The sequence below is a fragment of the Ceratotherium simum genome, chromosome 6, assembly GCF_057802395.1.
Source record: "Ceratotherium simum simum isolate JZ-2026a chromosome 6, ASM5780239v1, whole genome shotgun sequence".
NCBI lineage: Eukaryota > Metazoa > Chordata > Mammalia > Perissodactyla > Rhinocerotidae > Ceratotherium > Ceratotherium simum.
In genome coordinates this window covers 70,777,026-70,803,611 of record NC_141905.1, presented here as the reverse complement: position 1 = coordinate 70,803,611, position 26,586 = coordinate 70,777,026, and the positions used below count along the sequence as shown (strand labels likewise).

The 26,586-nt window shown below is 38.5% G+C and overlaps 1 long non-coding RNA gene across 1 annotated transcript in view; it reads left to right on the top strand.

The window, feature by feature from the left end:
• Positions 1 to 22,814, top strand: part of LOC147916897 (uncharacterized) — a 176,958-nt gene extending 154,144 nt beyond the window's left edge. The window contains exon 4 of the long non-coding RNA XR_015552517.1: positions 21,515 to 22,814. This is a non-coding gene — a long non-coding RNA (uncharacterized LOC147916897). The remainder of the gene's footprint in view (positions 1 to 21,514) is intronic.
• Positions 22,815 to 26,586: the final 3,772 nt, after the last annotated feature.

The window sequence follows — 26,586 nt, the reverse complement described above, 5'->3', positions numbered from 1 at the left end:
ATTAATCAAGACAATCAAAGACAAGACAATCAAGACAAGACAATATCCTACTGGCTTAAGGATAGACAAGTAGATCAACGGACTACAATTAAGAATCGAGAAATAAACTCAAATATTTATGGTCAATTGATTTTGGACAAGAATGCCAAGATAATCCAATGCAAAAACATGAAATTGGACCTTTACCTCATACTATACTCAAAAATTACCTCAAAATGGATCAGAGACCTAAGCGTAAGAGCTAATACCATAAAATTCTTGGAAGAAAATATAAGAGTAAATCTTTGTTATGTTGGGTTAGGCAACAGTTTTTTAGGTATTATACCAAAAGCAGAAGGAACAAAAGAAAAAATAGATAAATTAGACTTCATCAAAATTAAAAAATTTCATGCTGTAAACAACGCCACCAAGAAAGTGAAAAGACCACTTACATGATATAGACAGACATGTCTGATGAAGGACTTATTTATAGATTATATAAAGAATTTTTAAAATTCAATGATAAGAAAGACCAATAACCCAATTTTTTAAATGGGCCAAGGATTTTAATACATATTTCTCCAAAGAAGATATACAAGTGACCAATAAACATGAAAAGATGTTCAATATCATTAGTCAAGCTTTTACTTGAGCTGGTACATTCATCTTCTCCTGCCCTCAGACACCAGAGCTCTTGGTTTTCAGGCCTTCAGACTGGGATTGAGACTTACACCATCAGCTCCTATGGTCCTCAGGCCTTTACCCTCAGACTGAATTACACCACCAGCTTTCCTGGTTCTTCAGTGTGCAGACGACATATCACAGGACTTCTCAGCCTCTGTAATCATGGGAACCAATTCCTATAATAAATATCCTATATATATCCTATTGGTTCTGTTTTCTGGAGAATGTTAACTAATACACATATAGTCTGCTGCTTGATCTGAGGCTCTTGGGCAGGCTGTCTCCTTCAGGATAGTCTGTTTCTTCCATTAGTTTGGAAATCCAGGAAGTGGATATAAGATATCTTTTTAAATGAGAGAGATGAATCTGAAAGTTAATTCTCTGGGCTTTTACTGCAGTGTTTGTAACTAATAGTACCTGACAAGTTTCCTTCCAAAGAAGTTCAAGAGAAGTTTTATATTGGTGTCATTTCAAGTACACATGGTCTCTAGGCTAAAAGTCAGGCAGGGGTTCCTATGGTTTATAATTGGGAAAAGACACCTGGACCTGCTGTTAATAAGCTTGAACAAATTGTATTAAATCTCTGTAGTATTTGGCCATTTTGACCAGTAAAAGAGTAAAGCTAAGGATAGGAGGTAAGCAGCTGAGACACATGAAACCTCCAGTGACCAGCTCTTATGGGAAGAGTCTATGAGTTCCTGTTTAAAGCGAATCTAACATCCATGAGAGCCAAGAGCAAGGTCTTTAACCATGGAAATGTAAGTGCCTGTGATATTTTTGCAAGTTTCAGTTTAATTTGCTATTCATTCTTTCTATTTTTCTTGGGAAATAGTGATGGTGAAACTTGTGTGTGACAGGCGAGCTTTGCAAATTCCTTAATTACAGCTTTAGTGAAATGGGTACCCCATCACAAAATAAATATGTGGATATTCACTAAATGAGAAACAAACACCAGTTGCTTTACAGTAAGGACAGGCTCTTGGCCAACCAGAAAATGGAGAGACACTAGTATGAACATATTCATAATCATTCACAGGGGAAGTTAAGAAGCCATGTTGCTTCTAAATCATTAATTACCCCCAAAGTATATCTACTATCTGTAAAGACAGACACTCTTTTGTCTTTACTTAACTAGCAGGCCCTGTTAAGGGCTACATGTTCATCAACTTGTACAGAATCAGCTTCTGGGTAAGGATTGGATTCAATCAAGTCTGAATGGGTTATGACTGCATATCCAGTTTTATAACCTCCTTCTTGAGTTCTTAAATAGGATCATTTACAAACAGTTCTAAATCTTGGTTTTCTAGATACGTTTTCAAAGAAGTCAAGGCAAGGCAAGGAGGAAGAGCATGGCAGTCATGAGATTTTCACTCCTTTGAGAGTGGAAGAAGGGTGGTGAGGTTTAGCGTGTTGCAATGATGGATAGAAATATGTGTGGATGACAGAAAGATTTCACAGGAGGTCGTTCTAGAAGCAGAAAAGTTCTAAGTATTTTCAGACAAGAGTAAAGTCTGAACAACATGAGAGATCATGTGGCTAAGTGTAGATCCTGACTAAGTCAGCAGAGGCCTCAGTTAAATTTGTGGCTGCTACCACTGCACACAAATAAGGGAGGTAGGATTTTGTTACCTGGTGAGCAAAAGTGAGAGGCTATAATAAGCGATATAGATCACTGATATCTATGGTACTGTGGTGTAGAACCCCCAAAGTTTGTCTTGATCTTTAACGTACAAATAGAAAGGTTGACGGTAATTGGTTAGCAGGTTTTCGAGAGAGTCCTTTATGTTACAACAGTTTCCAGTGAGTTTTTCAGGACAAGAGCTCATGTGTGTCAGCTTTCATTGGATCATAAACAAGGAAGCCAATTCAAAAACATTACAAAGCAAATGTTTGTTCATCATATGACACCAAATAATTCTTAAGTAGTCTGCTGGTAATTGGCCTGGGAAAGTCACAAATAGCTTATAGTCTTTGAACAGAAAGAGTCTTTCCATATTGCATTATGTCACAGTCTAGATAATGCACTTGGGTATGACAAAATTGAAGATAATCCATAAAGACTTTGTGTCCCTCATATGCTAACACTGTCAGCAAATAAAAGGAATCAATTCTGCAAGACTTTTGATTTGGAGAACATAACAAATCATCCACATATTGTTTAAGAACAGAGTCCTGGGTGATTTGGTTGCTTCTAAAGCTATGATTAAATAATTTTAAGAAGTAAGAGAGTACTTTGTAAACTATTGGGGTAAACTGTTTACACACATTATTGATTTCCCCAAGTAAATGCAAATAGATACGGTGAGTCTGTGAGCAAGGGTATCCTAAGGATGCAGAGCATAGCATTACCAGTGTAAACTAAGCAGCTGTTTTGTGGATTGAGAACGTGATGGTATTAGGGTTTGGGGTTACAGGAAAGTGAAAAGGCACAGTCTTATTAATGATCCATAATTCCTAAACAAAGCAGTGACCATGCTTATTTGTCCTTTAGGTGGGTAGAACAGAGATATTACAAGGGCAGGTACAGGGGATAATGAGCCCTTTTTGGAAGAATGTAGATATGATGGCCTGCAGTTCTTCAGTACCCTCCTTTTGGAGTGGGTATTGGAACAGTTTTAGTAAGAGTGTTGCTGAATTAATTGAGACTTTAAGGCTCTGCCTCCCTAATGTGTCATACATCTGAACTGTCTTTGACCCAGAAGCTTTTAGGGACACATTCAAGGTCTGAAATGTTGCTAGTGAGTAATCAATATGTGCAATCATTAAATTACAGACTGGAGATTCTTCTCCTTCTGGGTGTTCCAGAAAGAGGCCATTGGTCCACATTTAATAGTGGCATCCCACTTAGAAAGTAGGTCTTGTTCCAACAGATTCACTGGTGTGGGGTCACTAAGCCGTAAAGTGTGTTGCTGGCAAAAGAGCTCAGAGGGACAAGAGTGGCTGAGACAAAGGTGGTCTAAGGGGTATTTGAGATTCGAATTGTTGGAACTTTTTGTTATTCTGAGTAAGAAATGATGGAAAGGTGGAAAGGTTTGTAGTACAGAGTGTAGACTAGAATCATTTAGAAATAGAACCTTCTGGTTTTGAAATTGCATGGACATTTTTCCTTTCTGTGTTAAAGGCAATTGTGGGCAGAATTGAGGGGCTACTTCTTCAGAGGGCTGTCATTCTGTCATAGAAGTTTTGAGATTTCATCTTTCAAGCTAAGGTGGGAATTGTTCTTCCAATGTCTCTTCCTCACAGTATTGGCCGATGTCTTGATCTACATCAGGCACAGAGGTGCCCTTGTTCTTGGGTTTATCTCATTGCTTTATCTGAAGAGCTGTTATTTTGACCTGCCATTTTTCTTTTTTTCTGAGTCAAAGTATCCTCAAAATGCTCAGCAAGCCCTATTAATTCAGGAGGGGGGCAGACTGCCATTCTGGCTTCTGTTTTCTACCTAAATATGCCACTTCTGATTCAGGAATGTCAACAAAAAAGGTGGATAGGGCCATTGGCATATCTTTGCTCTTATGGAAACGATAGTATTCCATGGTGATCTTTATGCAGTTTCTCATTAGGGATTGATTCATTCCTTTTCTGTTTATAAGACTGGATTGTTGACTCATCAATTTTAGCAGGAAAGACCATAGAGATAGCTGCTAATCATTCTGTAATCAATACCTTCTGTAGTTTCTAACCAAGTTTTAGTGTCTTTAGGTCTCACAAGGTAGTGAACAAATTGACAGTGATCAGGGAATCCAGAATTATAAGATCATAAGACAATTCTAAACTCTTCATTGAACTGTCTTCTATGTAAGAGTTTGGAGAGCCTTTAACCAGATTATGCAAATCTGATCTTAATTAGAGTAGGTTAAAAATTATAAGAGCAATAAGGCTGACCTTTATCTCCACCTACATTATAAGACATTATGAACACATATTGTCCAGTGAGAAAGATATGAAGGGAAGCGGAAAGGCTCTGTGAAGATTCAGAAGTAACGAAAGGAGTGGAGCAAGGACAAGGAGGTGGTTGATGTATAGGGCAACAGAGGGAGACCAATTTGGAGTTGGGTTTGGAGAAGAAGAGAGTTTAAGTTTAGATTTTTAGATTCTGTATATTTTTATTAGCCTTCTCTAAGGAGTCCTCAAGGGGAGTAATTTCAGAAATTTTCTATCTTTCAGATGTCTCTTTAGACCAATAAATAAATTACTCATCGATTACTTGAAATCTTTGAACCCTTTGATTCTTAGGTGTCATGAAAATGAATCTTCTTGTACGTATCCCAAGTTCCCCAGAGGGGTCACTGAAGATAAAGATCTCCTCAGTAAGACCCTAACAGACCTGCAGTAGTCAGATGACACAGAGATTTCTTTGATGAGAACAGACAAGAGACAGATAACCAGGCTCTTGGAATCTAACCCTCACCTAGTCCATGATAGCCCTAAGCAGTGAGGCAAAGCAAGACAAGAGGACTATATCAAAGACAATAAAAATTAAAAATAACTGCTTAGGTAGCACTTCATTGCAAAGGGAGCACAGTGCTTGTTCATCAGGAGTAGGACTTACTCAGCTGACCAGCCCTAGGACTCCAGTGAGGGGAGACATCAAAGGGTCTTTGATACTCTCTATTCTCATCTAGGTGGCCAAGGATGAGCAGAAGTTCAGTCCTGATCCAATTGATTGCACCAAAAACTGGAGGAAAATCAACCAGAGCGTGGTTCGGATAAGCCTTTATTCAAAATGGCATGAAAAGTCTCCAAAAGATGTTATAATTTAAAAGAGAAAGGTACATAGCTTTTTAAGAGTTTTAGCAAGAGGGATCAGCAAGTTTAGCCTGTTTTGAGAATAGTTGGACAGAAAATGGTTCTAAGAGAGAAAAATTATTCCTACAGATTAATTACAAGGCAATTCAGGTTCATCGAAAGGGGTGAGGTGTCACTCTTAGGGGCTAAAGTCAATTGCAAAAGGGAATAGGGAAAAACAGCTATGCAGAACAAAGATCACGATGGAAATTCTAAGTCCTTCAGTCTCTTACACTCCAAACACAGCCACCCTCTAATTCAGGATATAAATTTGTAATGTGGCTATTCAATCCCATAATTCAAGATTAGAGCATATGATCTCTCCACTCAAAGTTGTCATTAACCATTTGGTTGTAAAGGAAAGCATCGTTGCTCCCCTTTACTTTGACTTTGCTCTTCTTGTGGTTCTGTAAATGGTACTAGCATGAGTTTGTTTTTCTCCGTGAGTTCTCATTCCCTTTGCCACAGAATAGAGGCCAACCTGCCGCTCCTTAGACTCAACACCTTTCCAAAATGGCATCATCATACTCTTCATCAACTGTGACAGACATCGCTGGTATCTGAAGTCCACCTCTTGGTCCACCTCTGATTTTAGCCTCTGCTGTGATGAACAGATCCCTGGAAACTAAGTCCTACTTCATGATGACTGTGTCTTGCCTCAGCACAAGACAATCATTTTTCATTTGTTTTTTTGCCTTAAGATCTTTCAGCCTTGTAGAGGCCTGTTTATAGTGCAGAGAAATCAATACCTTAAGGGCAAACCTCAATCAATGGATGATGGGAGCCAGTAGACAAATGCCCTGGCCTCCCATCCTTCACGTGTAAATTTCTGTTTGTTTCACAGCAGGTACCAGGGGAGTTGGGCCTCTGTTACTTACAGGCTTACTTTTCATAATGCATCCTTAGATCGCCTGGTCTTACTTTCCTATTTTACTCTACCTACTCCCTCACTCTGCTTCTCGGGCTTAGCTCCCAGGTAAGCTACTTGTACTCAGACTCAGTTTTGGGGGTAATCCAAACTAAGACATCAAACACACTAATATATATGCATTTAATAGTCATCAAACATTTACTGAGTACATAATACGGGACGGACACTGATCTGGATGTTGGAGACACAGCAGTGAATGAAACAGAAAAAAAATCTCCATCCCTCATGGAGCTATGAGAGGAGGAATTTACAAACATATAAAAAACATTCAAAATAAAAAACTTAAAAAATATGACACATTCAAATTAAGAATGTAAATTCTATGTAATCTCAAGGAGCTAATATTTATATCCCATCTGTTTCTTCATAGAGTTGCCACAAACTGAACTGGCTGTCTTCTCTATCTGCACTCTATAAACCCTTTAAAAACAACATTAAATTTTATTCTGATAATAAGAATAATACGTGTCCACCATTGGAAATTTAGAAAATATGGAGAAAGCATTGAGAAGAGAATAAAGACGAACAACCACCCCAACCTAGAGGCATTCATAATTATCATGTTAGTTTAATATCTTTCTAGGCATTTAAAACTTATTCTAGCTTTAAAATATATTTAAATACTAACATAGTAAAATGTAATTCGAAAATATTAAAATAAATAAATATATCAAGTAGCGCCTCATCATTTATCTTTTTAAAATTTTTAAAAATTTAAAAACATTCAAAGAAGACTTAATACCTATCCTTCTCAAACTCTTTCAAAAAATTGAGGGGGGGGGAAGCTCCCTAACTCATTCTACGAAGCTGACATTACACTGATACCAAAACCAGACAAGGACAACAAAAAAAAGAAAATTACAGGCCAATATCACTGATGAACATCGATGCAAAAATCCTCAATAAAATACTAGCAAATCGCATACAACAATACGTTAAAAAGATTATACACCATGATCAAGTGGGATTTATTCCAGGGATGCAGGGATGGTTTAACATTTGCAAATCAATCAATGTAATACACCACATTAATAAAATGAAGAATAAAAATCACATGATCATCTCAATAGATGCAGAGAAAGCATTTGACAAGATACAGCATTCATTTATGATAAAAACTCTGAATAAAATGGGGATAGAAGGAAAGTACCTCAACATAATAAAGGTCATATATGAGAAACCCACAGCTAATATCATCCTCAATGGTGAAAAACTGAAAGCCATCCCTCTAAGAACAGGAACCAGACAAGGATGCCCACTGTCACCACTCCTATTTAACATAGTACTGGAAGTCCTAGCCAGAGCAATCAGGCAAGAGAAAGAAATAAAAGGGATCCAAATTGGAAAGGAAGAAGTGAAACTGTCACTATTTGCAGATGACATGATTTTATAGATAGAAAACCCCAAAAAATCCACCAGAAAACTTTTAGAAGTAATAAACGAATATGGTAAAGTTGCAGGATACAAAATCAACATACAAAAATCAGTTGCATTTCTGTACACTAACAACGAAGTAGCAGAAAGAGAAATTAAGAATACCATCCCATTTACAATTGCAACAAAAAAAAATAAAATACCTAGGAATAAACTTAACCAAAGAGGTGAAAGATCTGTACACCGAAAACTATAAAACATTTCTGAAAGAAATTGAAGAAGACACAAAGAAATGGAAAGATATTCCGTGCTCTTGGGTTGGAAGAATTAACATAATTAAGATGTCCATACTTCCTAAAGCCATCTATAGATTCAATGCAATCCCTATCAAAGTTCCAACAACATTTTTCACAGAAATAGAACAAAGAATCCTAAAATTTATATGGAACAACAAAAGACCTCAAATAGCTAAAGGAATCCTAAGAAAAAAGAACAAAGCTGGAGGTATCACATTCCCTGATTTCAAAATATACTACAAAGCTGTAGTAACCAAAACAGCATGGTACTGGCACAAAAACAGACACACAGATCAATGGAATAGAATCGAAAGCCCAGAAATAAACCCACACATCTATGGACAGCTAATCTTTGACAAAGGAGCCAAGCACATACAATGGAGAAAAGAAAGTCTCTTCAACAAATGGTGTTGGGAAAACTGGACAGCCACATGCAAAAAAATGAAAGTAGACCCTTACGTTACACCATACACAAAAATTAACTCCAAATGGATTAAAGACTTGAATGTAAGACCTGAAAATGTGAAACTTCTAGAAGAAAACATAGGCAGTACGCTCTTCGACATCAGTCTTAGCAACATCTTCTCAAACACCACGTCTGACCTGGCAAGAGAAACAATAGAAAAAATAAACAAATGGGACTACATCAAACTAAAAAGCTTCTGCACAGCAAAGGAAACCATCAACAAAACGAAAAGACAACCTAACAATTGGGAGAAGATATTTGCAAACCATACTTCTGATAAGGGCTTAATCTCCAAAATATATAAAGAACTCATGCATCTTACCAACAAAAAAACTACCAACCCAATTAAAAAATGGGCAAAGGACCAGAACAGACATTTCTCCAAAGAAGATATACAGATGGCCAACAGACACATGAAAAGATGTTCAAAATCATTAACTATCAGGGAAATGCAAATCAAAACTACAATGAGATATCACCTGACGCCCGTCAGAATGGCTATAATTAACAAGACAGGAAACAACATGTGTTGGAGAGGATGTGGAGAGAAGGGAACTCTCATACACTGCTGGTGGGAGTGCAAACTAGTGCAGCCACTATGGAAAACAGTATGGAGATTCCTCAAAAAATCAAGGATAGAACTACCATATGATCCAGCCATCCCACTGCTGGGTATTTACCCAAAGAACTTGAAAACACCAATTTGTAAAGGTACATGCACCCCTGTGTTCATTGCAGCGTTATTCACAATAGCCAAGACTTGGAAGCAACCTAAGTGACCATCAAGGGACGAATGGATAAAGAAGCTGTGGTATATATACACAATGGAATACTACTCAGCCATAAGAAATGATGAAATCCAGCCATTTGTGACATCATGGATGGACATTGAGGGTATAATGCAAAGTGAAATAAGTCAGAGGGAGAAGGTCAAATATCGCATGATTTCCTTCATTAAGTAGTAGATAATAACAACAATAAACAAACACATAGAGACAGAGATTGGATTGGTGGTTACCAGAGGGGAAGGGGGCAGGGAGGAGGGTGAAAGGGATAATTCGGTACATGTGTGTGGTGATGGGTTGCAATTAGTATTTTGGTGGTGAACATGATGTAATCTACGCAGAAATAGAAGTACTATGATGTACACCTGAAATTTTTACAATGTTATAAACCAATGTTACTGCAATAAACAAAAAATTAAAAAAATAAAAAGAAAAAGAAAAAAAAAAGAAAAAAAATTTTCTTGGCTATTCTAATCTATTTGTCTCTTTCAGATGAACTTCATAACCTTTTTGACAATTCAAAAATAATCATGTTGGGATTTTCATTGATATGCATTAAAATCTGTAAATTAATTTGGGTATACTTGACATCATAATATTCAGTCTTCTTACCAAGGAACCAAGGTATAATTTTTCATGTATTCAAACCTCTTTTTATGACCTTAAGAAAATATTTATAGTCTCCTTCATACAGGTTCCAAGTATTCTTAGTAAATTTATCCCAAGATATTTTGTATTTTTATTAGGAAAGCTTTTCCATTATACTTTATAATTGGTTATATAGAAAGATAATTGTTTTGTACGTTTGTTTGTAACTAATCAGTTTACTAAGCTCTTTTACTAAAGAGCTTAGTAAATTTTTTCAGTTCTTTTCTCTTGAGTTTTCCAATTAGATAAAGATAGGTAGAAGAAAGTGCAGCTCCTAACCCTCCTTCCCACACCACAGAAACTTCTTTCTTCTTGCTTCTGTATTTGTCATTATCTCATTCTCTTACTCATTATCCTACTTCTCCCAGAAGTTGTGATGGGCTAATCTGGTCAGAATCCAGGATAGTTGATTGGAATACCTCTATTATTGGATACAACAGGAACGTAAATAGTCTAATATTCCCTTTATTTGTGTTACATTTATCAGATTTGAGTTATCAGGATTATACTAGCTTCAAAAAAACAAAATTGGGAATCTTTCTATCTCTCTATGGAAGAGTTAAAACAACATAGGTATTGTCTGCTCCTTAAAGGATTTATCTGTAAAATTCATCTGGGTCCATTAAACACCATACAGGTTGTTTTTGAAATTGGGGAGGGGGAGGGGAAGGCTTCCTTGATTATTGTCCAATTCCTTTTTTCTAATTCTTAAACCAATTTTGATCATGTATATCCTCTACAAACTTTATCGATTTTATTCAAACATTTTAATAGCATTTAAAAATAATTTAAAACTGTCTCTATGTGTTATGAATTATTTTCCATTTCTAATGGAAGATAGCCTGTTTCTCCACACACTGTCTTATTCTCTCTCTCTTTTTTCCCCACAAGATGTATACATTTCTTCAAGACACATGGATATTTTATAGAACCACCTCTTTGGTTTATTAGTAATTCTTTCTTTGCTTTCTAATCCATTCATTTCTGCTTTCATCTTTTTCATTCTTTTCTCCTACTTAGGTATATTTTGTTAATTTCCTAATTTCTTGAATTTAATGATTATTTCTCATAATTATTCTTTGGTATTTAAAAATGAAAGTGTTTATGACAATGTAATCTCCTTTGAGTGCAGCTTTGACCACATCTCATAAATCTGCTATGTAGTTTTCATCATAGCTGTGATCGCAGCCCTGATACCAGTTACCCTACATTAAACCCAGAACAGATGGGGTTAAAACCAAAAGCACTCATCCTCTTTGCCTGCTTCTGAGCTACATTTGTATGTAACTGTTGGTTTTTTTTTAAACCTTTGTATCCCTGAACTTCACAAGGCACAGAGAAGTTGCTAATTGTTAAAAGCCCAGGTGGCCTCAAGCTGGGCTCACACTGATGTTTTGGTTAATTACCAGTTCTTAAGATTCGTTAGAGGGAAACTGATATCAAGAAGCTAAAGCTTCTCAGACCTCAACTCCTTGGCTTCCTGGCGCCAGAATCCACCATCCACCAAAGAGACAGAGACAGTTGAAGGACACTCACCTGTGATTCCCTTATCTCGCCCTCCTCCTCCCTGCCTCGGCCTCACAAGGCCAAACGCAGGCTGATGGGAAAGCGCTGACCAGCAAGGCCACAGGCTCCCCCTCCCTACCAGCAGCCACATTCCTCACAACCTTTAAAACCCTTTGCCTCCCATCTTTCGGGGAGACAGGACAAATTTGAGAACTCTTGTCTCCCGGATGATGTCACCTGAAATCAAAACTCTTTCCTTGCCATAAGCCTGGTGTTCCAGTTTTTATTTGGCCCCTCTTGTGTGGCAGGTAAAGAACCTGGGTATGTATCCGGTAACAGCTGTTCTCTGAAAGTCTATGACTGCAATGCTCATTTCTTCTATGATCTAAAATTTATTCAGAATGATATTTTAGAATTTCCAAGTTTTTTAACTGAAATGTTTATTATTAAGTTTCATTTTCTTTGTTTACCCATCATCCAGTTTAAGAACATCTGCTTCTTAGGAAGGTGGAATTGAGCTGTACTATCTCTAGTATCTCCAATTATTCTACCTCTGAGTACTTCTTGCTTTCTCTGATCCCCTATAATATGTAGTTTGCATTGCTTTGTGTCATAGGTTTTTTTTTTTTTCTGAGGGAGATTCGCCCTGAGCTAATATCGGTTGCCAGTCTTCCTCTTTTTGTTTGAGGAAGATTCGCCCTGAGCTAACATCCCTGCCAATCTTCCTCTATTTTGTATGGGGGTGACCCCACGCATGACTGCCGACGAGTGGTGTAGGTCTGCGGCTGGGAACCAAACCCAGGCCACCTAAGCGGAGCACTCTGAACTTAACTACTAGGCCACGGGACTGGTCCTTTCGTAGTTTTGCTTGTCTGTTTGTATCTATCTCTCTATCTTTCTAAGTAGTAAAAGCATCTTGAGGATAGAGCCCGCATTTTATCATTTTTTGTGTCCCCTATAGCACCTAACACTTTAAACACATAAGTGATCAATAAATATATGTGTACTGCTTTATATTTAGGGATGGTGAGACTGATACACAATTTAAAGGGATGGAAGCCCTGGCTAAGTGATGATGTGATTAGACATTTTACTGAAATATGTCTACATTATGCATTCTTCCTCTGGTGCTGAAAAATACTGCCATTCTGACAATGATCAGGAGCATGATAACTAATATGATTATTAACACTGACCATTTTTTGAGCACATCTACATTCCAGGCACTGCTTAGGAACTTTATATGCTGTATGTCATTTCATAATCCTCACAATAGCTCTCTCAGGTAGATATGATAATTATCCTCATTTCCCAGATGAGGGAAATGAAGCTCAAGGTCAAGACCGTGCCTAGAATCTTCCAGCTGGGGAAGATGAAGCCTGGATCGGATTCCACATTTGTCTGTTCCTTCCACTTCTGCTCCACTCCCATTTCTGCTAATTTATTCTCCTGCTCACTTACTCATTCTCTCTTTTATTCTGTCCCACATTCAAACAACTAAATGCTTCCTGATTTATGTTACCAGATGCAGTACTAAAAGACAAGGAATATAAATGTGAATAAAACATGGCCCCTGCTTTTGGTGACCTTCCAGAGCCCAATGGAGCCTTTTCTTTGACTTGCATCAAATTTTAAAATGTTACAGAATGTGCTAATTGTATCTGGGCTTCCCTGCAGTCCCTCTGCTTCACTGTTCTCTGCTCCTGTGATGTTCAGGTGTTTACTTCAGGGTTTGCCCAAGCCAATTCAGACCCTGGCTGCCAAAACTGGGGTGAGTGAAGTTATTGTATGCTCTTTGTTTGTGCAGAAAGAACCCAGGGTTTTAATAGACTTTCTCCACCCACCTTCAACTTCATTTCCCTCAGGACAATAACATAAGCCTAAAACCAAAGACAATTATGACGATGTTATTATTTCTTATGGGGAAAATTGATGTTACCAACCTGTAGTATGTGCCAGACTCCTAAACCTTACACAGAAATCACTCTTGGAGGCAGGGAAGACAAACCTCAGAAACATGTTTTATAGGAAAGAAACAACCAGGGTCTTTGTTTGCTCAGACTGGTCATCTGGGCTCAGAATGAGCTTAGCGAAATCGCATCCATAAGATCTTTTCTTCCACATTTTGTCCTCCATACACCCAGCTCAGAGCTTACACAAATGCCACAAGACCACGTCTGCCACTCTGCACCACATAAAATGACAAAGATTGGATCAGAAAGTTAAAATGAAGGGGGGCCCACTGGAATCTGCCTCCCTGATTTGAAATCCTCCACAGGGATTTTTTTTTCTTGCTACCTAAAACTCTAATAACTATATGACTATTCATCTATTTATAGTTTTCCTCCAAATAAAAAAGATAAGAGAGGCACTTTGTTTTGTTTATTACTGTATCCATAATGCTAGAACAGTGTCTGACATATAGTCAGCTCTCAATGTATATTTGTTCAAAGATTGAATGAATCGTGATGAATCGTCATGATGATCCTTACTTTTTTCATCTTATTTATCATCATCTTCTCTAGTTTTTTTATCGTCACATCGTGGTCTTTGCCATCATCATCATCATTTTCTCACAGTCTTTTATATGTCAGTGGTTCCTTACAATTCCCATGGTGCCTTCCCATGGTTGCCTCCTCTGATATTCTCAGCTCTCATTCCTGTTTTCAGGTGAGGTAGGCGGTGAAGAATTAATATCCCCAGTCCACAGATGATGAAGCTGAGCCCCAAAAAGATAAATTGAATTGCTCTGGGTCACAGTCTGAGGCAGCAACAGGGCAACTGTACAGTTTGTTCCTCTTGTCATCGTATTTATGGCCCACTGCCCTGGGCAAGGGTTTTTTGTAAATGGCTTTTGAAGTGAAGTCCTTTCCTTCTTTGTTCTCTTACAGTACTTCACACAGTCCCTGGCACATGGTAGACACTTAAGAGCATTTATTGAAGGAACAAATGGCACCAGAATCCTCCATGATTTGGCCTCCAGCTTCCCCTTCAGTCTTTGTACTCCTACATCCCAGTATATGTCTTGACAGTCCTGGATGCTGCATCTCACCTTTTAGCACACTGATCTGCCTACATGAAGTACACTTTCTTGCCCCGATCTGTCATTGCCCAATCTACCTATTTGATGAAAGATTTTCAGGCTCTCCTAACTTAAATTGACCACTGTACCCTTGGCTGATAACCATACCCTATAACATTCCTCTACCATAGCCTCTTTGGAAAATTAGTAAGTGTGATAGACTTTAAGCCCCTAGAGCGCAGCAAGCACGTCAGTACTGCTCATCACTCTATCCCAGCATCTAACGGTGATGGCTAATAGCAGGTAACATTTACTGAACACTTACTGTCTGCCAGCCACTAATTTAATCCTCATAATAACCCTATGAAGTAAGTGTCATTGCTGTCCACATTTTATAAATGAGAAAGTAAAGTTCAGAGTTGTTAAATAAGAAGCCAAAGCCACTCCTCTGTTGGTAACAATAAACAAGGATCACACTCAACTACTTTGCCATATGTGAATCTGTCCTTGAATCCCTAGCGCCTAGTCAGGAACGTACAAAATGCTTAATCAATGTGAATTAAATAATTAAAAATTACATAGAATGATTTCTAATCTCCAATTCATTGTGCTCTATGCTTGACTTTACTTGGGACAGACATCTTCCATCCATCTTGCTGGGTGATGTACTCATTGCTCAAATGAAAGTCCCTTTCATATCCAAGATCTCTTTCTTCATTTGCTTTTGAAAATAAAGGGAACTAGCTTCACAGCTCTTAACAGCTCTCTCTGTACCTGTTCTGGTGGAAAGGTATTGTGGGTGGTATTTTCTACAAGGTAACACAATTAATTTTGCCTCCTTTCCTTAATGCATTTCCTGTCTTACAAAGGTTGCCCAGCGGCAAGTCTCATTTGCAGGGATTGTGCGCCATTTCCTGGCCCCTCCTCAGGCTGCCTTCTTATGAATATAATCTGACTAAGAAAGTGGTATTACCCACACAGAATGCCTACTTCAACACTTAACCAAGTCATGAAGCCTCTCGCCTGTTTTCTTCTTAGAGTCTAGTCTAAGAAAAGTAGCTTCTTACCAAAGCTTATAAACCCATAATTATAATAACAACTTCCTTGTGTCCATGACACTGCTTTCAGAGTTGCAGAATAAAACAAATGTGTACAGTGATAATTCTTTTCCCTTGACTCCTGGGAAAATCAAGAAGACTTCAGAACTTGGGTTGAAGAGAAAGAATATACCTACTTTGTTTGTGCTTCTGCCAAATGTGGCCTTGTCAAAACACAAGGACTGAAGTCATCCTTAGTGTGAGCAGAGCCCCGTTGCTCTCTAATATCCCTGGAGTCATGCCAACCTCATTTAAAAGAGGGTTGGGAATCACTTTGAGATTCTCTAGTCTAATTAGCCTCCAATAATGAATGAATGAATAAATCAACAAACAAAACTGCCATGTGCTACGAAAAAGTTCTATGTCCCCATTTTACAGAAGAGAGTACTGTAGCTCAGGAAAGGTTAATTATCTGCACCCTGCTCTAATAGCCTGCTGGTTTGTTCATAGATTTAGAATCTAGAGAGGCATGGATCTGCCATTTACCATTTATGTGACCTTGGATAGTTATGTAACCTCTCAAAACTTTGATCATTTCATCTGTAAAATGGTGACAATAATGGTATCCATCTCATAGAATTAGAGACAGAACAGGCCATTTTCTGTCCTGTTCAGCCATATATCTAGTGCCTAAATTGATGCTTGACATGTAGAAACCACTCAGAACATGTCTGTGCAGTGAGTGAATGATAGCACCGTGTGCGATGTGCAATCAGTGTTCAATAGATGTTGGCTATTCTTACTCTCCAGGTGAATCGTAGAAGGACGATTCAAAACTAGGTCTTTATTGACCCTGAGAGCAAGTCCAGGCACTTCTTTGTTAGTGTTGCCCCTTCTCTCTCTCTTATCCTGTTCTCTCCTTCCACCACATGTGAAGAACCTCCTTCCACCACATGCTTTCAGAGTTGCAGAATAAAACAAATGTATACAGTTATAATTCTTTTCTCGTCTCTCAATCCCTGAAATGCCTTTCCAAATAGATTCCCTCACTTAATTCATTCTGTACCCAATTGCCTAAAATAAACTCAATCAAAAAACCTTGAAGTGGGGCAGGCCCAGTGGCGTAGTGGTTAAGTGTGTGCACTCCACTGCAGTGGCCCGGGGTTCAGATCCTGGGCATGCACCGACGCACCACTTGTCAAGCCATGCTGTGGTGGCATCCCATATAAAGTGGAGGAAGATGGGCACAGATGTTAGCCCAGGGCCGATCTTCCTTGGCAAAAAGAGGAGGATTGGCGACAGATGTTAGCTCAGGGCCAATCTTCCTCACACGCGCACACATACACACACACAAAAAAAACCTTGAAGCTTTCCATTTGTCTATAAGGAAAAACAGTTTCTGTAACCTAACTCTCAAGGTTTCTCTTTTTTCTAGACCCACGAAGGCCTCTAAACTTCTTCTCCATGATGCATAATTACAAACTGTGTCTACCAGACTGAACAATTCTGTGTGCCCAGAGTCCTGCCTCTGCTTTGCCTCCATCTTCCCATCCAGTCTAATGCCAGTCAGACCAAACTCTGCCCACTCTCCCAGTCTCAGTTCAATGAAGCATTCTCTGACCACTCTAACCACAGTTACCTTCTTCTTCTTCTGAATTTTACCTTTTGTGACCCCTCCTACGTCCTTTTCTTTATTTTAAAACATGTTTGTGATCATGCTACTTATATTATTAGTTCTCAAACAAGTGTGACATTTTCTCTTGGATAGGCATCTGATAGTTTTAGCTGTAGTATAATGATTAAGCAAACTATTCCTCCGTGAATGTCCATTTCCTCAACTATAAAATAAGAATAATAGTATCTCCATTTCTGGATTGCTGTGAAAGTTACAACAATAAACGTAATGTGTTCCATCCAGTACTCTGCACATAAAATGTAATAGCTACTGTGTTGTTAAATATTTTTTGTTTGCTAAATCTGAGTAAAGATGGGCAAAGCATGTTCTAAGAATACCAAGTAATGTTGGCAAATGTCTTTCAGTTTATAAAACCAGCCCTACAGTGTCTCTTTTGTCTTTGGTGGTGCCCAGTTTCCTACACATTAGGTGCCCCTAAATGATTACTCCACTTTTATGTGAAGGACCAAAGACCATCATGACTTCCTTCATTAATATAAATCTTTCACCCCCTCCCTAGCACTGCCTTCTTATTTCTGTACTATTCAACCAGGCAAGTCTCAGTGTGTGTAGGAAGCAAACTAGACATTGCCCCAGGGTTGGGGAACCCATAGACACTTCACCTCACCTCATCTCACTTCCTGCAGGGGGTCTCTCCCAGAAGGTCTGTCAAGGGTACCTTTTTTTTTTTGATTCTGCCTGTTTTGATAAGATTAGTTTTTATGTCAAGCCTGGGAGCATAAGGGCTGGGATAATGTCAGGAGCAGCTAGCCCTTGTGCAGTTTTCTATAGCGACTAGCAATGGAAAGGAGAAATCGGCCTGGCAGTTCTGTGTACTTGAGATTTTTCACTCCAGAAGGTCAACGAGGAAGGGTTGCCGGGATGGGGAAGAGATTCTGACAAAGTTCCAACCTTTGAAGAAATCACAGTGTCTCAGGCCTGGCCTCAGGCTTCCTGGAGTTCCTTTCTCCTGGAGGACAGATGGAAGCTTGTAGGCCCTGAACACCTGAGAGAGGGCACATACTAGATGGCTGCTTGAATGGAGCACTGACTCAGGCAATTAACTCCTCGAGAACATTACAACTTCCCCCACTATGATCAACAATATCCTCTTAACGGCAAAGCTTTCCTGTCAACCAGGGCTTGACAACTCTGAGCTGTGTTTATAACCTCCTGTCAGTCGAAAGGGAGGAAAAATGTGTTCAAATCATAGCTAAGAATATTTACATTGTATTAATACCAGTAGGTGCCAGGGTGTTGGGTTGCAGAATTTAAGGTTTGCATCAGGCTTTGGTTGCTTTATTCTAGTGGAGAAACATACCTTTTAGGGTCTTGGAATCATCTCTACGAGAACCACTTGAGGCACTGTTTAAAATGTAGCCTCATGGGCCCACAGCCTAGACATTCAGAACTGGACTCTCTGAGGGACTGGCCCAGAAATATGCATTTGTCAATCTCTCCAAGACTAAAGTTTGGGAGGAACTGAGGTACCCCAAGCTACTGAGAAGTGAATGCCCATGACCTTCTGTGTTATGAAACTAAGGCTTTGTTTTTCTTCATTACTTATTGACTGGAGGAAATTGACTCCCAGTTTTAATCTGATTTGGAAGAATACGCAAATTTCTTAAAATCTATCACTTTTGCATTCATTCTTTAAAGCATACATTTTTTGAGCACTTTCTGTGTGCCAGAAACGATACCAGATACCTGGCTACAAGCAGAATAAGACATGATCTCTGAATTCAAGGAACTTCTAATCTCTTAAGAAAACACGTACTTGCAATCAGGTATTAGAGAGCTATAAAAGACGTCCATAAAGATAAAATGAAAACAGAAAATAGAGAGCTATCAGTTCTACCTGGGGAACATGGTGGACACCATAAGTATTTTCACATAGTGAAAGATGTATAGGTGTTCACAGAGCAGACAAGTTGGAGAAAGGTAGCATTCTAGGCTAATGGAGCAAAGACATAAATTTTAAAATAACAAGACTGATCCTGGAACTGAAGGTAGTTCAGCATAGCTGAAAGATAGGATGGTGGGTAGAGGAGGAGGGCACAGTAAAAGTGATCCCTAGGAGATAAAGAGGAGCCAGATCACAGATATCCATGGAAAGGAATTTGAAATTTATCATCTAGGATGGTTTTCTCAAAGTACGGGCCTCAGAATTTCCACAATAGAATTGCCAAACTGAATCAGAATTTTCAGGGGTTGGACCTCATACTAGGTATCTTTACAAGCATTCTACATGATCAGTACACCAAGTTTGTAACACTGTTTGGTAATGTGTAACCATTGAAGGATTTTGTGTAGGAGAGAGACGTGATCAGAAAGACTACACATCGGGGTGGATGATGGATTTGTTGGACTGAGGTTGGGCAAGAGAAGGTAGTGGCTTGGTCTAGGTCCTAGCAGAGAAACTGGTGAGGGTGAGAAGTGGTCAGATTCCAGATACAGTTCAAAATTGGGACGGACAGTCTTCACTGGTGGATTGGATGGGAGGTGACCACTTCCAGCGTGCACAGCCTCTAGTTAGAAAAGGAAGAGCTCTTCTCCTAGTGGATTGTGTCATGGAAGGTTTTAAATTTTTTTATTTGACAAAGAAATGGTGAGGGGAGAACTGAGAAGAGGCTCTAGATTCTGGAACCAGGGAATCTATCACTAGGAATGTTTGCTATGAGTCATCATGGATGGAGAAGATGTCTCCCAAAGGACAGCAGACTCCCCGTCTCCAGGAGGAAACACGAACAAACCCCATTACCTTCTCCACATGACTCTCTGTCACATCTCTGTCCTCCTCTTCGCCTTAGTTCAGACCAAATCTCATCCAGAAAAATTATAAACACTGTCTAGCTTCTTACACTGTAGGGGAAGACTGCAAAGAAGGGAGAGGAGCCATAGGTCTTTCCTGATTGAACAAAGTGTGGTAAACTGGTGTTTCTGTAGCAAAGCTTCCACAGCAGGAATCCGCAGGAGGGGATTTCTTGGGCAGTAGCATTGGATGCTGTAACTCAAAGCTGTGCAGAGTCGAGAGCTCCCTTTTAGAGGATGATACTTCATTCACTGGCCTTTTTGCCCATCTGTGTCTGCTTGCTGTGTCCCAGGCTTCAGTCTTCTAACAGAATTACCCAGGATGCAGGTCATCTACCACAGAACGGGGAGAAGCAAGGGTGGGCAATGTGCAAACAGGTCCCATTTGTCTCACGTTGGACCCTGTCTTTTGCAAGGCTGAGCTCTGCTGAAGTGTAGACTTCTCTCTGCACACTTCCTTCCCAGCACCACAGCTGCTAGCTCTTGGACACAGCAGCAAGGCCATCTCCTTCCCAGAGTGGGCTGTTCTTTTGCCTGCCTAGTTAGAATACTGCACCAAGTTTTATTGTTATTCCACGTATTGACAATAATGTCAATTTTTAAAAGACTGTTACAGTTTTATACATAATAAAATAGCATGAACTCAGGGAAGTTTTTTAGAACTGATGATTCAGAAGTACCTCAAACTTCCTTTTCTACTGAGAAATAATAACTAGTGTTTCTAGGGTTTTTTTTTCCTGACAGTAGAAACAATAGCTAAAAGGGCAACCATTCTAATATAAATGATTTCCAGATTAAAATGCCATTTGGTGCTAAGAAATAAGATGTCCTTACAGACCCACATTTTTGTAGCTATGAAAGTGTTTGGACTTTTATCACGTTGTTAATTAAGAATGGGAAATTTAGAGTAACAATAGCGGCTTCTCTTTGAGACTAGATATGAAATGATTAGGAAAATAAGGCAAGTTCTTACTGTCGCAGGAGGGGAAAATGTATGGAACTGCCTGCCTGAAGACTGGAAACATAAATGAATGAAGACCCAACAAGCTCTGACAAATGTATAGAAAAGAGCTACACACTGGTCCTGAGAAAGTTGGGATCCATCTCTTGGGTCAAACTAACTTTTATTTCTCCAGATCCAAGCAGGTCCCTGGCTCAGATTCAACCCTCAATAAATATTTTTAGATTAAGTAAATGAGGGTTAGTTTGGCACTAGAAAAATGGGTGAAATAAAAACTGGCTCAGATCCAGCAAGAAAATGTATCTTTTGTGACTTTGATTTTGACCGTGGTCTGGAACAAGAGTGGAGGTTTATATTAGTCTAGGAGATGAGGTTTGAAAGATCTCTCACAAATCCAGTCCAACTCCCAAGAATGCCAGATCAAATCCCATTTTGAGGGCAATGTGACAGCAGAGTAGTGATGTGAGCCATTTATCCTCCATTCAGTTTCTTACACACAGACTAGCACTATGAGCTATACACAGACTGACTTTTTTTTTTTTTCTGTTTTTCAGCTCATAAACATATGCTTTTGGTCAAAAGGTGACCCAGGAGAAGATTTGCTTGTGGTTCAGTGAAAACTCATATTTGTTACTGGAGAAAATATCAAAGCAATCATCCTGCTGATGGTAAAATAAGTTAAAACTTCCATCTTTTTGTTGCTGAATTATGTGGCCAAAAGGAAGTTTTTGAATCACTCTTTCTAAGCTGAATATGTTATCTCCTCTTACTCAGCTCTAGAAAGGGGATATCCAGAGCATGTGTCAGTTTGGCCTCATTACTTGGTCCCATCAGACTGGTGACCTCTTTTTCACCTCCTTTCCGGGGAGTTCAACAAGACTATATTCCCTAAGCAAACTGCTCTAGGAAGTGATTGGGAAATTTTTTGCTTAAGCAAAGTACACCCCTTTTTTATACTTCTCTCCGGTACCATTAGTTTTAGGAAGAACATTAAGCATCTGATAATCAGTCCTAAATCTCTATTTATTTGATTTCAATTTTAGTGCTTGGAGTTGAATCCTTTACAGGATAAGAACTACAAAACTGACAGAAAAGAATAATTTGATATTGATTCTGAGTCAGTGAGAAAATATCCTTGAGATAACAATGTACATACTTAATCAGAACAAAACACCAGATAAAAAACAAAGAGTGTCCTCATTGGAGAGAAAAATGTACATTATTGTCTTTCCTCCATGCTCTGCACTTTTCATGTCTGAACTTTTGCCAGATAAAAACTTTTAGCCTTATTCCCTGCCTCTCTGATCTATACCTGCTAATCCATTCTGATGATATAGCCAAATTCATCTTCAGAAAGAGTCAATTCCCTTTAGCAGTTCCCATAAACTACGGAACAGAATTCCAACACCTTGGTATTTAGCTGGACATTGATGACCCCAAATCAGTCTCATTGTCATCATTATCCCTAACATTAGCACCATCATCATAAATATGTATTGAGTATTTAACATGTGGCAAGCACTGGGCCAGGTTCTTTATGTGCCTCATCTCATTTGATCCCTACTTCAACCCTATGAAGAAGTGTTATTATTATCCTTATGTTAGAGATGACAAAACTGAGGCTGGGAGCGGTTAAGTCACTTGTCCAAGATCGTGAAGTTAGTAAGCAAGCTAGAGCTCAAAGTTCATATGATACCAGTCCCATTCTTCTCTTCCAACCCCTTTCTGTATGCTCTCTTTGGGGATACTCACTTCATTGTCCCCGGAGTTGACCGCAGCATTCCCACATCTATGAGTGTGCTATTATTCATTCTGACCCAAAATGCTTGCACTTTCCTTTTTATTTAATTAAATCTTGACTATTTATAAATGTGATTTTTTAATATTTCAAATAATTTTGTGTCTAATAAACACTAAGTTTACTTAGTGTTTATTAATCTTATTCCTTAATTTCCACCCTATGGTATCTTTAGGGATCACACTATTAACCTTTCCCTACTCCCAGTCCTCACTGAACATCCAAGTTCAATAAATGGACTTCTTCATGCCCTTCAAGTCAGTTAAATTTTACTCTCTTCGAGGGATCTCTATCACTACAGCCCAGGATCTCCTCTCTTGCCTTTGAAATCAGCATATTTATTATCTCATTGCTATTTAGTAGGGTCTGTTACTCTAAGAGTACATGTCCTAGATTATGTAACATGAAGGCAGAGATTCTTACTGATAATACTCATTATATCTGTGTCATTATATAAGTTCTTGGCACATAAAATAAGATTAATAAATGTTTGTTGATTGAATGAGTGACTATAATCCTAGAAGGTCAGTGAAAGGTTGTATGAGTAAGTCATAGCTGTGAAGTTAACCTCAGAACTCTTTGGCACTGCCTTAGCTTGCACTGATATTCTTAGGTGAAGCAGTCATACGATATAGTCAAAAAAGCACAGTCATTTATTTCTTTTCTTTTTTTTTTTTGTGAGGAAGATCAGCCCTGAGCTAACATCCGTGCTAATCCTCCTCTTTTTGCTGAGGAAGACCGGCTCTGAGCTAACATCTATTGCCAATCCTCCTCCTTTTTGTCCCCCAAAGCCCCAGTAGATAGTTGTATGTCATAGTTGCACATCCTTCTAGTTGCTGTATGTGGGACGCGGCCTCAGCATGGCCAGACAAGCGGTGCGTCAGTGCGCACCCAGGTCCAAACCCGGGCGCCAGTAGCGGAGCGCATGCACTTAACTGCTAAGCCATGGGGCTGGCCCGATTGGCCCGATTTCTGAAAGACCTAGTTCAACCTCCACCACCACCTAGCTGTGGGATCTTAGGTAGATAAGTCTGCTTAGTCACTTCATCTCCAAAATAGGACTAATATGCTGCAAGGTTGGTAAAAAGTATTAATAATAGCATATGTAAAGTGCCTGGTGTAGAGTAGGCAGTCAGTAAATGGTAGCCATTTTACTGGAATTAAGAGGTAATAAAAAGTAACTATAGATCCTGGAATAATAGGGACAGTAAGTGTAATTTTCAGTTCTCCCTGAATCCTTCCATTAAATTAGCAGAATAGCTAAAAGAGCCAACTAAAGACTTATGGACACCTACAGCAAAATTGGGTCACTTGCCTATCTCCATAAGCCCTAAATATAAACAGATAGAGACAAATCACTAATAAGACCCATGTGGCATCAGCATCTGTGAAGGAGAAAGTAGAGGAAAGGAAATTAGGCTTATCATGGCCCTGAGGATAGAACAAACTCAAAATCTTCAATAAGTACTCACTGGGAAATATGACTAGCCAATATGAGAACAGCAGCAGAAAGTGGGAAGATGTTCTGAAACATATAATTTATGAGTGAATGAAAAGGAATTGAAATGCAATGAGATCTGAAAGTACTGGAGCACTCTGGGTCCTATAAATTCTTTGAATTAATAACTAAAACTTTCTTTCAAGAGAAAGACTTGGATTTTAAAAGTTCCACTTGGGTTGGAAAAAACTGGAAAGAACATCACTCCCAAACAATAAGAACAAGAGAGATAATAGGAAAATCAACAATAAGAAAAAAAATAACAATAAAAAAAAGATAGATTATCTACAAAATCACAAAATCATAACTTATCTTGAGCCCATCAGAGCTCTGAGGTCAGAGATCCAAACTATCCTTAAGTCTAAGGAAAGACAGGCCGTAATGGAAGAATTGAGAAACAAAAAAGATGTAAGCCATATAGAAAACAAACAGTACAATACTAAAAGTAAATTCTTCCTTATCAGTAATTACTTAAAGTATAAGTGGATTAAATGGTCCAATTGAAATTGGTAGAATGGATTAAAAATGATTATATATATATGATATTCCTTGCAAATAGTAACCAAAAGAGAGCTAAGGTCACTATATTAATATCATACAAATTAGACTGTAAGACACATTAGTCATAAGAGACAAGGAAGACATTGTATATTGATAAAAGGGTCAATCCCTGAAGAAGATATAACATTTACAAACATACACACACTTAACAGCAGAGTCTCAAAATATATGAAGCAAAAACTGACGAAAATGAAGGCAGAAATAGAAAGTTCTATAATAAATATAGTTGGAAACTCTGATACTTCATTTTCTATAAGGGAAAGAACAACTAGACAGTAGATCAATAAGGAAATAAAGGACTTAAACAACCTTATAAACCAACCAGACCTAATCAACTTATATGAAACACTCCACCCAATGACAGAAGAGTACACATTTTTCTCAAGCACACATGGAAGATTCTCTTGGATAGACTACATAATTGTTAGGTAACAAAACAACTCTCAATAAGTTTTAAAATCATACAAAGCATCTTCTCTGACTACAGTGAAATGAAAATAGAAAACAACAACAGAAGGAAAACTAGAAAATTCACGAATATGTAGAAAATAAGCAAAACACTCTTAAACAACGAATTGGGTCAAAGAAGAAATTACAAGTGAAATTAGAAAACATTTAGAGATGAATGAAAATGAACACAACATACCAAAATTTATGGAACGCAGCAAAAGCAGTGTGTAGTGGGAAAAATTTGTAACTAAGCACCTACATTAAAAAACAAGGAAGGGACTGGTCCCGTGGCTTAGTGGTTAAGTGTGCATGCTCCGCTACTGGTGGCCTGGGTTTGGATCCCAGGCACGCACCAACGCACTGCTTGTCCAGCCATGCTGAGGCGGCATCCCACATACAGCAACTAGAAAGATGTGCAACTATGACATGCAACTATCTACTGGGGCTTTGGGGAGAAAAAGGGGGAAAAAAACAGGAGGAGGATTGGCAATAGATGTTAGCTCAAGGCCTGTCTTCATCAGCAAAAAGAGGAGGATTGGCATGGACGTTAGCTCAGGGCTTATCTTCCTCACAAACAAACAAACAAAAAAACAAGGAAGATTCAAATCATGAACCTAACATTGTAGCTTAAGGAACTAGAAAAGTAAGAGCAAGCTAAACCCAGAGCTAACAAAAGAAAGGAAATAATAAAAGTTAGGGCAGAGATAAATGAAATAGAGAAAAGAAAAACAATAGAAAAAAAATCAATGAAATCAAAATCTGATTCTTTGAAAAGATCAACAAAATTCACAAAAGTAAGAAGATACAAATTACTAATATCAAGAATGAAAAAAGGTATATCACTGCAGTTTCTATGGACACTAAAAGCTAAGAATGAAAAAAGGATATCACTGCAGTTACTATGGAAACTAAAAGCTAAAAATGAGATAGTACAAACCAGTATATGTCCATAAGCTCAACAACTTAGATGAAATGGACAAATTTCTTGAAGGATACAAATGACCAATGACCTAATTGAAGAAGAATTAGATAATATGAATAGTTCTGTATCTAATAAAGAAATTAAATTTGTAGCTAAAGTCCTCTCCAAAAAGAAAACTTCAGGTCTAGATAGCTTCACTGGAAATTCTACAAAACGTTTAAGAGAAGAAATAATTCAAATTATACACAAACTGTCACAGAGAATACAAGATAGAAAAGGAGAGAGCACCTCCCAAATTCATTTTCTGAGATCACAATCACCCTCATACCAAAACAGACCAAGAAATTGAGAGAAAAGAAAACTGCAGGGCAATACACTTCATGAATATTGATGCTGA